At 43.9% G+C, this 13,078-nt stretch overlaps 1 long non-coding RNA gene across 2 annotated transcripts; it reads left to right on the top strand.

The window, feature by feature from the left end:
• Positions 1-9,450: 9,450 nt before the first annotated feature.
• LOC119281192 lies at positions 9,451-11,932 on the top strand. 2 transcript variants are annotated; one of them, XR_005138296.1, is made up of 4 exons: positions 9,451-9,869; positions 9,959-10,311; positions 11,309-11,392; positions 11,550-11,932. It is a non-coding gene; the product is annotated as an uncharacterized LOC119281192 (long non-coding RNA). The 2 variants fall into 2 exon arrangements; XR_005138295.1 differs by having other exon boundaries at positions 9,959-11,392.
• Positions 11,933-13,078: the final 1,146 nt, after the last annotated feature.

Raw genomic sequence — 13,078 nt, 5'->3', positions numbered from 1 at the left:
TCGGTCGTTGACCACGTTGACCACGCCGCGCCGAGAGCACCAGGGCGATGGATGATGGTGAGGCCTAGGAAGGGGACGACACGGAGCCGGGGAAGACGCATCAGTGGAAGCCTGCGCAGAGAGGAGTACGAGGGTTCACTGGTTCGGCTGCTGTGTGAGGCGGCCGTCGCTGCAGAATAACAGGGGGTGTGGGTGAGTGGAGGGATGGCCTGGCCAGCGGTGGGAGTAGTATGGGGGAGGTGAGGCCTCTGCGGCAGCACAGCCGGCCACGGGAGGCAGGAGAAGGCAGCACGACCGGCGCTGCTTTGGGCGGCTGGAGCAAGAAGACCAGAGGTTGAAGAAGCACTACGGCCGTTGGATGGACATCGTACAGTCACTGAAACTAGAATCGTTTATATTGACTAAGTTGACAAAGCCCTTGGTACGCGCCAACTTAGTAGGCCCATAAGTCAGCCTCCGAAACAGTGCGCCCCAGATGTCAGGGGGAGGAATCATTTTTTGGGTGGCCGAAGCTAAGAATATCCGAGATTGAAGAAGAAGCACGACATCAGTTGGATAGGTATCCAATGACCACTGCTGCTAGAACCGTGTGTTGACTACAATAAGTTGACAAAGCCTTGCATATGCGTCAACTTATTTTTTTAGGGGACGCATCAACTTAGTAGGCCCACAAGTGTGTGGCAGAGAACTTATAGCCCATTTGCGATTTGTAAGAATGTACAGGCCATTTTTGAATTCTAATGGAATTTACTACAGCCCATTTATAGTTTGTTAAAAGTACAACCCATTTTCTAGCTAGGACAAGATTAATAATTTCAACCAACCGTTGAAGACAGAATTCAATAAAATTTCCCACATTTTGATGGGATCCGAAATATTTTTATCCCGAAATTTCTAGTCGGATTAAATATAAATTTGTATTACGTAAAAATCCAACGAAACATCGCGCGCAACAATGAAAATTTAAGATTTTGAAAATCCGTAAATAATATTTTATAAACTAATTTCGTGTTTGGTGCATTTTTTTATAGTTACTGCCTAGTTTTTATAACTCCATCCCATTTATTACTTTTTAAAGCCCATTCTCCTGTTAAGCCTAATGCATCCCTCCTAGGAAAGATTTGCAGCCCAGCGGGGCGGAGAATAACAAGTTGACCTTGCCTAGGTATTCCTCAAAAAACCTATAGCTGGGCTAGCCATTTTCATCTTGAAAAAATTAATATCTGGACTGAATATATGGCCTGGGCTAGACGGGCCACAACCCGCCCAGTTAATACCCTGCTCTCCTCTGAACAACAACGAAATCATCGCCAAGAAAAAATCTACCGTACTCACGCCTCAAGAACACAAATACTGCTCGAGCTGCTTGGTCCCAGCTTTCAGTCGCACCTTGTGCAATTCTCTCGTTTATATTGACTACATAGGTTGACAATGGTGTGGGACCGTGATGTCAGGAAACCAAGAGGAAGCAAAAAAAATATAGTTGTACATAATAAGGAGGCACTTGCGTACGTACAGCTATGGACCTAGTGGGTCCCTAGTGTCATCCAGTCAAAATAAAGTCATCTCCTGAATCCTCATGTTTGTTGACGATGTTAACAATGCTCGGCGCCACGGTGAGCGCAACAACTCGAAGGATGACGGAGAGGGCCTCGCGAGCCCTACGGATGGTCTGATACAGCGCCTGCTGCTCATTCGGGAAGCCAGGATCATCGGACACCTATGAGCACCTTCGAGAAACTGAGACGGCATGAAACGGTAAGGCCACGCTTGGGAGCTCTGGTTTATTTCAAACCTGTATTAACATACAAGTGTAATTTATTCGTCATTGGAAACAATACAGGCGTAATGAAACCGAGGGCCCGAGGTCAGTAAGTAAAACCGGCAGGTTACGCGTGTAATTTGAGAGACCAGTGTATATTTTACGAGCACTGCTATATGGACGACATTACCAGACGATACATGCATGACGTGCGTATCATGCCATTCATGGGCAAGGCTGAAACAGCAGCTAACGGCAGGATTAGCAATCGTCCGAGTGTCGTTCAGCATTTTTATCGTGTGTGAAGTACTTTCGATATTTTACTAGTCAAAATCGACCAACCAAGCGCTTCGCCCGAGGCCATCTGCTTTTATTTACAAGCGTCAGTTTTACAAGCGGGTCTAGTTGGAAAACGACGATCCAATCACGGCCTAATGTCATGAGTTGGTTGGAAGATCATATGGTTTCACGTCTAACCTACCCGACTTGTCGTATAGGATATGAATGAAACATAAGACGATGAACTTCTTAAGCACAGAAATAACAGAAGAGGATGACCTTCTTAACAAGCAAATCACTGGCATTAGATTGACATGCAAAACAATACGAAGCATTATTCTCAGGAGGCACGGTGAACAGCTCGTGATGCCGCATGCCACAACATTCCAAGCTCAACTTTGCAATCAAACACAAGGTCTGGCATTACATAGACAATATTCAGAACAAACTCTTAACACAGGATTATCTCAGCAGAGTAACTATTTACTTCTAAACTGAACACAGGAATAGGAAAAAACAATTGACGCTTCTCACAGCAAGGTCGTCCCACTCAAAAATATCAAATGCATGTCTTCTGGCTAACATCAATGAGCAAATTTTGACAAGGTTTTCCAATTCCAATATATTAAACTAACGTCTTCTTGCTAACATCAATGATTAAACTTTGACAAGCTTTTCCCATTCAAAATATGTAATGCCTATGATCGTGGAGTCCTGTCGTAGCTTCCTATACTTGTTTGGGCACTTTTTGCTTAGTGCACTCCACGTGTTGTAGAATTGCCAATGCTCTCTATAGACTAGTCATGTCACCAATGTCTAATAATACTCTGTAAAGCTTCTCGGTCATTCCTTCTGTAATGTAGCGCAAATAGTGACTGCTTCTTTCTGGAAAGTGGAACGACCAACTAGACCCAGTAATGCAGCAGTTTGCCTTGGACACATTGGCTCCTTTTGTGCAGTTCAACTAAAATCGAAGTCGGAATAAAACCGAGCTTTAATTTTGATATCCCTGTAAGCAACAATAGGTATAAGGGAAACAATTACTGAGAAATAATGGTTGATGACTTGTACTCCCAGAAGAAAAGCATCTACTGATCTACCTTATCTTAATGGGAAACAAAGCAGGAGAGTAGCAATTCTCCATCAGTGTGATTCGTTCATATTGACTGAGACATTATCTTAACAATGCCTTGTTTCAACATGTATAAAGAACGACAAAGCAAAAAAGTACCATTCCTAAAACAATGCAACTGATTCATTTTAACAGAGACATTACCTTAACAATACCTTGGTTAAACATGTAGGAAGAACTACAAAGTAGGATAGTACCATTCCTAACAAGTGTTGCAGTTTTGAACTAAGATTCAGTAGTTAATTAATTCTGAGAGTGGCATTGCTTAATTTTACCAGTGGCATTAGATTAACGAAAAGCATAAACAGTTCCAGGGGGGAGTTGGTGCAACAACAATATTCTATCTACTTATAAAGGGGGTGATGCAGAGTTTGTTGTAACAAAGCAACAAGCATCATGTTTGGGTTGGTCCCATTTTTGTTCACTACTTAATGGGAAAAGAGAGCAATACAATAGCTTCAATTAAATATTTATTTAAAATAGTACCAATACAAGTAGCACGACATCTCAAAACACACTGCACGATCATGTGGATGAAGGCAAGTACCTACCTGTCATGACGCTCACAAGATCACGTACGAATCTGCCAACACGAATAGGAAATGCAATCTCGTTTTGTGCAGTTGCACTGAAATCAAGCAAAGTGTTTCAAGTAGCGAAGCAAAATGTCGCAATAGCAACAAGTTGAATAGATACCCCTATTTTAACGGACGCAAAAAGGAAACAATTACTTGCCAATAAATGAGGATGAAACAAATGGTGATAGAAAGAAGCATCTAACTTATCTAGGATGGAAAACAAAGTAGGATAGTAGCATTTCTAAAACGGTTGCATTGATTCATATTAACAGAGACATTCTCTTAAAACAACATTCGTTAAAAAATGTAATTTACTTTTAACAGTGGCATTGCTTCAATTTTCCGGCGGCATTCTTAGATTAACAACAGCAAAATAGTTGTATGGGACATGCCAGCACCATGTGCGTCCACACGTATAAATGGGTGATGCAGAGTATGTAGCCAAGAAGCATATATGCGTTGGTCCCATATTTTTTCTCTTTGAACCTTTTTTCTATGTGAGGGCAGCAAATCTAGTCCTGCACAAACTACCCGACCCCCCAGTTTCTTTCTCTTTTCAACAAAGAGATCGGTTCCTTACAGATGTGTGTACTGGGTTACCCCCTTTTTCCCTTTTCGACCAACAAAGCGACTGGATAGCCAGTCTATACTACTTTTTGTCCCTCCTTTCCTCACTGAACCACGTCCTAGATTCTTGCTCCAGCCCACTGCACCCTTCTTTCCTCTTTGAACAAAGACCTAGATTCGACTACAGATAAAAAAAGATCCACATGCAGCTAGAGCAACGACGGTTTCAAAGAAACTTATACCTTAGTATCGTCGGGATGTGGCAAGGCGTGCGGCGGGAGGCCGGATCTGCCCACACTACGTACGGCAGCGAGGAAGAAGGGGTCGGTGGCCCTCCCGCATAGGCGCTGGGTGAAAGAGAACAGCGCAGCCGGCAGTGAATTGCCTCCCTCGCTGAAGGCGATAGAGTGAACGCTGCACCTCCTCCCCTTCCCGGTGCGACGGGATACAGATGCCTCCTTCACCAGCTGTGAGTGGGGAGAGAGAGACAAGAGGCCAACACATTCTTGTTTAGATCTGGTGAAGAGATGGTGAGAGACTATAAATATAACAAACCCTAGCAAATGAACGTTGAGCCTCCAGCGTGTACACATATATGTAGTGCGGCGAGAGTGTGGAGAGTGCAAACCATAGCGAACAAGCGCTGAGGCTCCAGCTTATATATATACTATAGTACGAACTAAGCTACGGTGCCTTCACTGCACCTTCTTTTGGCTGTATGACAGGTGAGCCAGCCACATTTTGGGCCCACCTGTCATAAACCTAAAGGCAGGTGCACTAAGTCAATGAAGCTGCGTCCATACAGTACTCTCGTGTATACGACTAATATATAGTGGAGTATTCTTCTTTTTCTCTCCATAACAATCGTTTTAAATTGTGTACGTATGAAACGAAACTCTTTATTTAACGTACAGTGAAGAAAACTACTACTACTTCCGATGAACTAACGATCCACGCCCACGCATCCTAGTCGCACTTCCTGTCCTTCACGTGCGGTACACTACCCTCCCTTAAGTGAACAACCACACATGCGCCAAATTATCGGAAACGTGTGAGAGTGTGTACAAATAAAGAATTTTAATTTCAATTATTGGAAAGGTTTGAGAGTATTACAAAGTTTGACTTCAGTCAAATCTAATATGCAGATTAAATAAAAATGGAGGGCTACTACGTCCATCTGGGTTTTTAGTCCACACCATTTTTAAATCAAAGTTAATAGTTGGACAAATAAAATTATAGGGGAGCTGCAGACAAAGTTATGAGAAGGCTTAGAAATCAATACAAAACTTATGCTCTTAGTACCAACGCCAATCCTTTTTCGAGGAAAGATTTGGTTCATAGCAAATTGTGTGATAAAATTGCACCAACGTGAAAGACGACTGCGTCTCCAACGCAACCAAGGTGAACTGACGAAGGATATCATCTTTGTGCATAACAAGCAAAGAACACTGATGGAAGACAGTTTGTTTTTCATTGAAAATCGATCAGCTTCACCAGCCGACGCAACCATGAGGTGCAACCATGAGCATCGATAGGTCATCATGGTGATGCATCATCCATTTGGCATCAAGTTTGGGTGAGGCACCTATGAAGTTCGACAAATCCTCACTGTGGTATGTTTCTTCTCAGTAATCAAGCTCGTGGAAGGAAGAATCACATGGCAGAGGACAGTGAGGTGGAACAACAATGGCCATCCAATTTTGTGCAGTTCCACTAAAATTGAGGAAGACATGCCCGGGTATGGAGATACGCATCGCTATTTCCAAAAATATAAAAAAGGGATATAGTGTTGTTACTTTGTTTTACATGATTAGCAACGACATCTCAATTGTCAATAAGAATTAATGAAAACTACACCAACAAACAGAAGAATCATAATTATCTTGATGGGAACTAAACCAGGATACTCGAGAAAAAAGCATTTCTTCATTTAACCAGTGATAGTACTACCACCATATGGACAATGACCGCACGACCACCATGTACATTTTGTCGAAACAACATGTATACCTCCACCGAGGCATAAATCAGGACAACTTTTCGAGTGGCATTTCCTCTATAATAGTACTAGTAGGTGATGTTGGACCAGCCGACGCACCCTAGCTACTATACATGGGGAGCTGGGGAGTAGTCGCATAGAAGAAAACCCGCACGCAGCGACCTGGGGAGCTGGACCAGTACAAGAAGTTATACCTCAGGTGGGCGAGATGTCGTTTTGGTGGGCGGGTGGGATCTGCCCACACGACGACAGCGAACAAGGGCGCGGAGGATCTTTGTCCGCGCCAGTGTCGGCTCCGAGAGGACGGTGCGCATCGGCTTCCTCCGTCGCCGACGGCGACAACATCAACGCTGCACCTCCTCACCTCCCGCAGCGGACAGGATTCGGCCGGATCTATGACCACCGGTGAGGAGAGAGATAGAGTGGACACTGTCATCTTGTTTTGATATGGAGAGGGTGAGAGAGCGAGACGCGAGAAACTCTATCAAATAAGAGGCTATAATGGAGTAAAAAAAATCTCTCCATAGCAGTGGTTTTAAATAGAATACGCGTGTTCCCGGAAAAAAGAAACAAAAACTGGCGGACAATTTTTTAACGTACCAAGAAAGAAATCTCGATCAAAAACACGCCCCCGCTTCCAGGTCGTGAGAGTCGTAGCGCACACACACATAGACATAGACATGCATATCCGTGTTTACGTAAAATTCCATTTCCATCTCCATCTCCAATCATATTTGTCCAATTGGCACATTATTTACGTTGTTAAATATATACGCAGCAAATTTAACGTACAACATCTCTTGTTTGCGAACGTCTGGACCGCTGGCACGGCCGGTCCTGACCAACCCGAACCCTCTTCATCACCCGTGCATGCTTCCCACCCGAAACGGTCAGTGTCGCATTCATGCCCGGCCAGAGCGGACGCGGCCTCTCACTGGCGCCGGCATTGAAGTGGCGCGCCGGCCGAGAGAGCGTCGCCCGCGCCACTTCCGGGTGCACGCGACTGCTCCGCGTTCAAAGGTCGCAATAGCCGGCTACAACATGCATGTAAAAAGTTCTTGGAAGTCCGTGCTACAGCTAGCTGTCCTCCCCCAACTCGTCAATCTTTTCCAGTAGTGCTAGTACTCCATGGAGCGATCCATCGACAAGCAGGCGGGAAAGTTACCGTATACTTGGTTTGCGGTGAGTGGCATGTCGAGCGACCATGTGGGGTCGAGCCGTGGAGGAGGGTGAGACACGAACACGACAGACGTAATTTAAACGTTGGTTTTGCTCGATGGCGCGATCCAACGAAACGAAACATTGGTTTCTCTCCGTTTTCATTTTTCTCCGGAAAAATGGAAACTTTCCACTCCATTTTCATTCCTATTCCAAGGTTGCCCCGTTACAACATTCCATCAAATACAAAGGAAAACTAACACGCATGCTGATGCATCTCAATGATTCACAGATCATAGCCAATATTTACTTCAGAACTAAAGAAAAAAGTGGTGAGAGCGTGTACGAAAGAAAAACTACTGATGGGATCACTACGACTTAAACCCTAAATCCTAAAGATGATTTAATTTCCTGGCCAGGTAGAACCTGTGGAAGGAAAGACGGCTGGCACCCTCAGATCATACGATGCTTTTGTGCAGTTCCACTAAAATCGACCTGAGCATCCCTGATGGCAAAGATATTGAAGAAGTGTGATTAGAATAATAGTACTGGCACAAGTTCATGAGACATAAACTCATCACAAGTAGAAGCCGGTAGAAGTAGAGAAAGATCGACATGGAGATGGAGCTACGGCAGTGGAGCAAGCCGGCTCCAAAAGGAAGATGGACTACCTGGGACATCGGGCTGTAGCTAGAGGGGCAGTTGGGACGCGGCATCGGCCCATAGCGCGGTGACCCCCCGATTGGGACGCACCGACTGTGGGTTTTCTCCCTCGCCGATGTCGACTGCTTCTACGCAGAACATTGTTCCCTTCCCCCAGCTGGGGGATCAGGCCCGTCATTCTATGCTTGTGAACAGAGCAACCTAAGCAAGCAGGCTTGTAGCTTAGGCTCCTGCTAGTGTATATATAGTGGTTTTCTTTTTCTCTCCATATCAACCATTTTATATTGCGTACGTGTCATTGAAGAGTGAAATGATGGTTGCTTCTTCCGACTAACTTACTGTGTGATTTGACTGCTCCTTAGTGGCCCCTACACGTACTCCCCCTACGTGTATGCAACAGTCGCACGTACACATGGAGGCAAAAACGCGCACGACGCCCTAATGCATGCATGTCCGAGCACACGACGGAACACACATGGTCATGCTCAAGTGTTCAATCTACACGTGCATGCACACACATACTCAGTCAGGGTGAGCTAGTGACCGTATAAACACCGGAAAATATATATATTGAGCGCAATGAGCGTATTATGAAGTCCACTGACCGTATTTTTACAAATATACAGTGACAGACAGTGTATTTATCTCGTTTGAAATTAAGCTATATTAACCAGAGAGGAGGCAGTATGGACTAGCATTACTTTGTTGTGTCCCGTGAACTTGCCGAACGAGGAGAATGTTGCAGGACGGGAGAAGCTTACGCGCGGTGGCTCGCAGGACCAGGAGAAACTTTTGACTAATGCAAGCTCTCCCTCGCTCAGGCGGTGGACGTGCAACAGTTAATTCAGTGTTAGATTGCCAGAAACATACACTATACTACTAGTGCTATTATTGTTCGACTTCCCGAATAGGCAAACAGGCAAGCGCAAAGTTTATTAGTAGTACTAGTACTACTACTGTAGTCTATAGAAGTATGTACTATACTAGTACTAGGAACCGGATGAAGGAGCGTCTGCACTCTTGTTATAATTAAAAATTGTAAAACTGCACCTAATCCCGGTCCTCTCATGAATTAGGCATTTCTGGCCGTTTAATTTCGTTTGTTAAATGTTAATTGGCCGTCAGATCTAAAGTAACGCTATGTTCGCCACGAACTGGGCCTGAAGTCGGAAGGGCAGCTACTCCCGTAACTATTTTGCAGCCCTGTCGTTAATTGGGCCATGTCTCCTGCTCGGCCCAAGGTTAAGCCCGGTTCAGCCTTACACGACAGCATCTCCCTCCCTTCCTTCGCTGCTCAGGTTATCCCCTCCTCTCCCCGCCGCTGCCCACGACGGCATCTCCTCCCTCCTCGCTTCCCTTCACGCCGATGTCGCCGCCTATGCCTCCGTGTCTCTCGCCCGCCTCTTGGCTGCCCGCGCCGATCCTCTCGCCCGTGACAACGGATCCTCCCCTCCCCAACATCTCTCGCGACCTAGGCGAGTCCTCCCGACACCGTCGCCGGTTAGAGCAACCGGAGCAGCGATGCCCGACAACTTGCCCGGTGAAACTGGAGAGAGACAATGATTATATGGTCATGGCATGATGCAGATTTTCCCAGCGGAGCTGAGGAGAGGCGAAGAAGACAGTGGACATGATGCTCCTGCGCGTGGAGCTCCTCTGCACCACTCCACGACCCATCTTCTTTTCGCTGCGAGCCATCCGGTAAACAAGCCCGTGGCCACTTTGCCGCAGGTATGTTCGCACCTCCTTCCCTTACGGTCGCGCCGCCGCGCTACCTGATGTGTGGATGTGTGGCATCTGATTTTTCGGGCGCCGGTTAGGCGGACACGATGCTACTCGGTGCACAACCCGCAGTGGGCGCTGAAGGTGTTCCGAAGAGCAATGGAGGGGGCGGATCCAGCGCACGTCACGGTGTTCTTCAGTCAGCCTCGCTGACCAGTTGCAGGCACACCGTGACATGCCGCTCGAGGAGTACCAGGATAATCAATTTGGGGTTAATACAAGGTCCACGCCTCCCTAACAATTCGTATTATAGATGTATGCATGTGCTAAGATTTGTCTTGCCTTGTTCTGATTTTGATGGCTGGCAGTCAAGTGTCTATTCTCGAGATTGGATGGACTCTCATTCCAACATTTTCCTTGTGGTTGTTCTTGGGCTACTATTAAATGAGTGGTATGTGCTTGCTGTTCATTCTTTTATGTATATCGACATCATGGATTGAGACCATATTTACTCTATTTTTATTCATGATGTTCTCTCTACTCAAAAAAATGAATGGAAGTTCTCCAGCTTGATGTATTCAAGCTCGGTTGTGATAGATTGGCCTGGTTCTGCTGGGTTGTAAGGCGAGGCACTGATTTCTACTTTAATGTTTTTTTCCAGAGAGTATTATGTTTGAATGCCCACGTCATCCTTGTTGAAAGTGCAAATGACTACAATGTGACATTCTTTTTTTAATACCAAAAAGTTCAAAGCTTTATAAAAAAAATTGAAACATAATTGCTTTGGCATGTTCAAAAGTATACTGCAATACTAGTAATTTCAGTGCCCATTCTGAAGTGCCAATATCTGAATGCTAAATCTGAACTAACAAGCTCCAACATGCAAAATTGGCATGACATCGATCTTTAGCAGTCTCTAGAGGCACTAGAACATGACAAGAACTTTTTCTATTTAACATTCTATTGCTCATTTTCCTACTTTTATATCGGAAGCTAACCAAAATTTGGGTGGTTGATATTTTTACCTACTCTATATTTTCTAGCTTGACGGATTTTGAAGGTGAGGTACTGATTTTTACATTATTTCATTGGTGGGCTATGTTTTGTATGGACTCGTAAGATTTTTTTTTCCTCACCACCTGATGTTATATACTTTGTGGTATTGAGAAGCCACAGTACGGAACCAAAGCTTTGAACTGTAGTTTTCCTACTTAATATTCATTGCTAAATTTCTCATTTTATCAGTAGTTGAATCTCTATTTTGTTCTTGTGTAAAAAAGGTGCTTCAGTACTGCCCTTTGTATGCAATAGGGAAATGGTCTCTTTGTTCATCATGAGAAACAATAGTTTAAAATTTAGAAATGCTTATGGAGATTACAATATTAGTCATGTGATCCACATCGGAATTTTTATATCATTGCTGATGCACCAAGTTGTTTTGTGGGCAGATCAAGAATGTCTACCGCATGTTGGGTCAAGGTGACAGAACACAATTCATCCCATTATCACTATGGGTGTATGATGGTATAGTTGTAAGTTAGGATTTATAATACATGAAAAAATTGATTGCTCGCATAAGTAAGAAATGTAATTTACAAGATATATATACTTTTACAATCATACCCTTATGCCACTTGAAAAAGGTGAAGGCAGGTGTTAATTTAATGTCGCTGTTTTGAATCCATGCAGTGAGTGATGTTCATACTTGGCATTCTTCGTCAGAATAGTGGTATGAGGAAAGGCTTCAAAATAAGGGAACAGAAATGTTACAGCGTTACACGTGTGCTCAACATCATTTGCCATTATTCATGTTAGAGATAATTCAGTGACCTTAATTATGATAACCTTGGATAATGTCTGCTCCTCGTGATGATTGCTATTCTTCTGCTGGTATGTAGGTGAGTGAGAGAGTTTCTCTACTGTAGTTTGTTGGAGTTACCATTCTTCAAAAATTTCTTAATGGATGCAATCAACAGTTCTTAGATGATATGTATTCTAAATTAAGACATAGACAATATAAGTTACCATTTTTTACAAATTTCTGAATGGATATGATACACAGTTCTTAGACAATATAAATTTAGAGAGGGTAAATTACTGAAGCAAGTTCTAAAATTCTATAATGGATATCCGCAATGGTCCGTAGTGTGTTAGCCACTTGATTCTACCAATATCTGTTCCATAATTAACTGGACCGTTTGTTTCTAGAAGCTTGCTACTTTCCTATTTGATCGGCTCCATGAATATTTGCAATGTATCAGACAAAAAACAGTGTTCCAGAGCATTGTACTTAGATTGCCATCCAAATGAAGAGGCTGTTAATTTTAATGTTGGTAATTTATATTTTGCATGGACGATAGCTTATACAGTGTGACTTCACAATGCATATATTTTTGATGGGATGAGAGTCAACCTGCTGTTCCATAGTTCACTGGTTAGGCATTCTTCTACTACTGCAGGTTATAGTATTTTTACAAACAACTTTGCATGAGAGCAAATACAAACTTTTAATGAGAGCAAATACAAGCTTTTAATGTTGAAATAATTGCACAACATTATCTAATATTGAATGTATCCATAATGCCTTGCGATATATTGAGAAACTTCTTCCCGATTGGTAATTTGTATTTTGTCCTTAAAGTTTCAGCACATGTCTTTTGTGCCTATAAGATTATTGTAGGGAATTATTGCCAGGTTCGAATCCTGCCGGCGCATAATTTTTAACTCCGCCTATGTTGTCTCAACATAGCCGGTCCCAAGCCCGGGTAAAGGAGGAGGGTTGTGATAGGCTTGGCGAGCCAACGTAAAAACTTAGCCACTCTTATGGAGATGAAACACCTTGGAATCGAAAGGGTTTAGGCTTAGTAGAACTAAAACCGAGTACATGATGTACGGGTTCAGTACTACTAGGTGTGAGGAGAAGGAGGTTAGCCTTGATGGCCAGATGGTAGCTCGGAAGGACACCTTTCGGTATTTGGGGTCAATGTTGTAGGAGGATGGGGATATTGATGAAGATGTGAACCATTGAATCAAAGCCGGATGGATGAAGTGGCTCCAAGCTTCTGGCATTCTCTGTGACAAGAGAGTGCCACAAAAGTTAAAAGGCAAGTTCTACAGGTTGACGGTTTGACCCGCAATGTTGTATGGCATGGAGTGTTGGCCGATTAAAAGGCGACATGTTCAACCGTTAGGTGTGGCGGAGATGCGTATGTTGAGAT

This window comes from Triticum dicoccoides, chromosome 3B (genome assembly GCF_002162155.2).
Source record: "Triticum dicoccoides isolate Atlit2015 ecotype Zavitan chromosome 3B, WEW_v2.0, whole genome shotgun sequence".
NCBI lineage: Eukaryota > Viridiplantae > Streptophyta > Magnoliopsida > Poales > Poaceae > Triticum > Triticum dicoccoides.
Note: the sequence above shows the minus strand (reverse complement) of the source record. Positions and strands in the feature narration are given on the sequence as shown.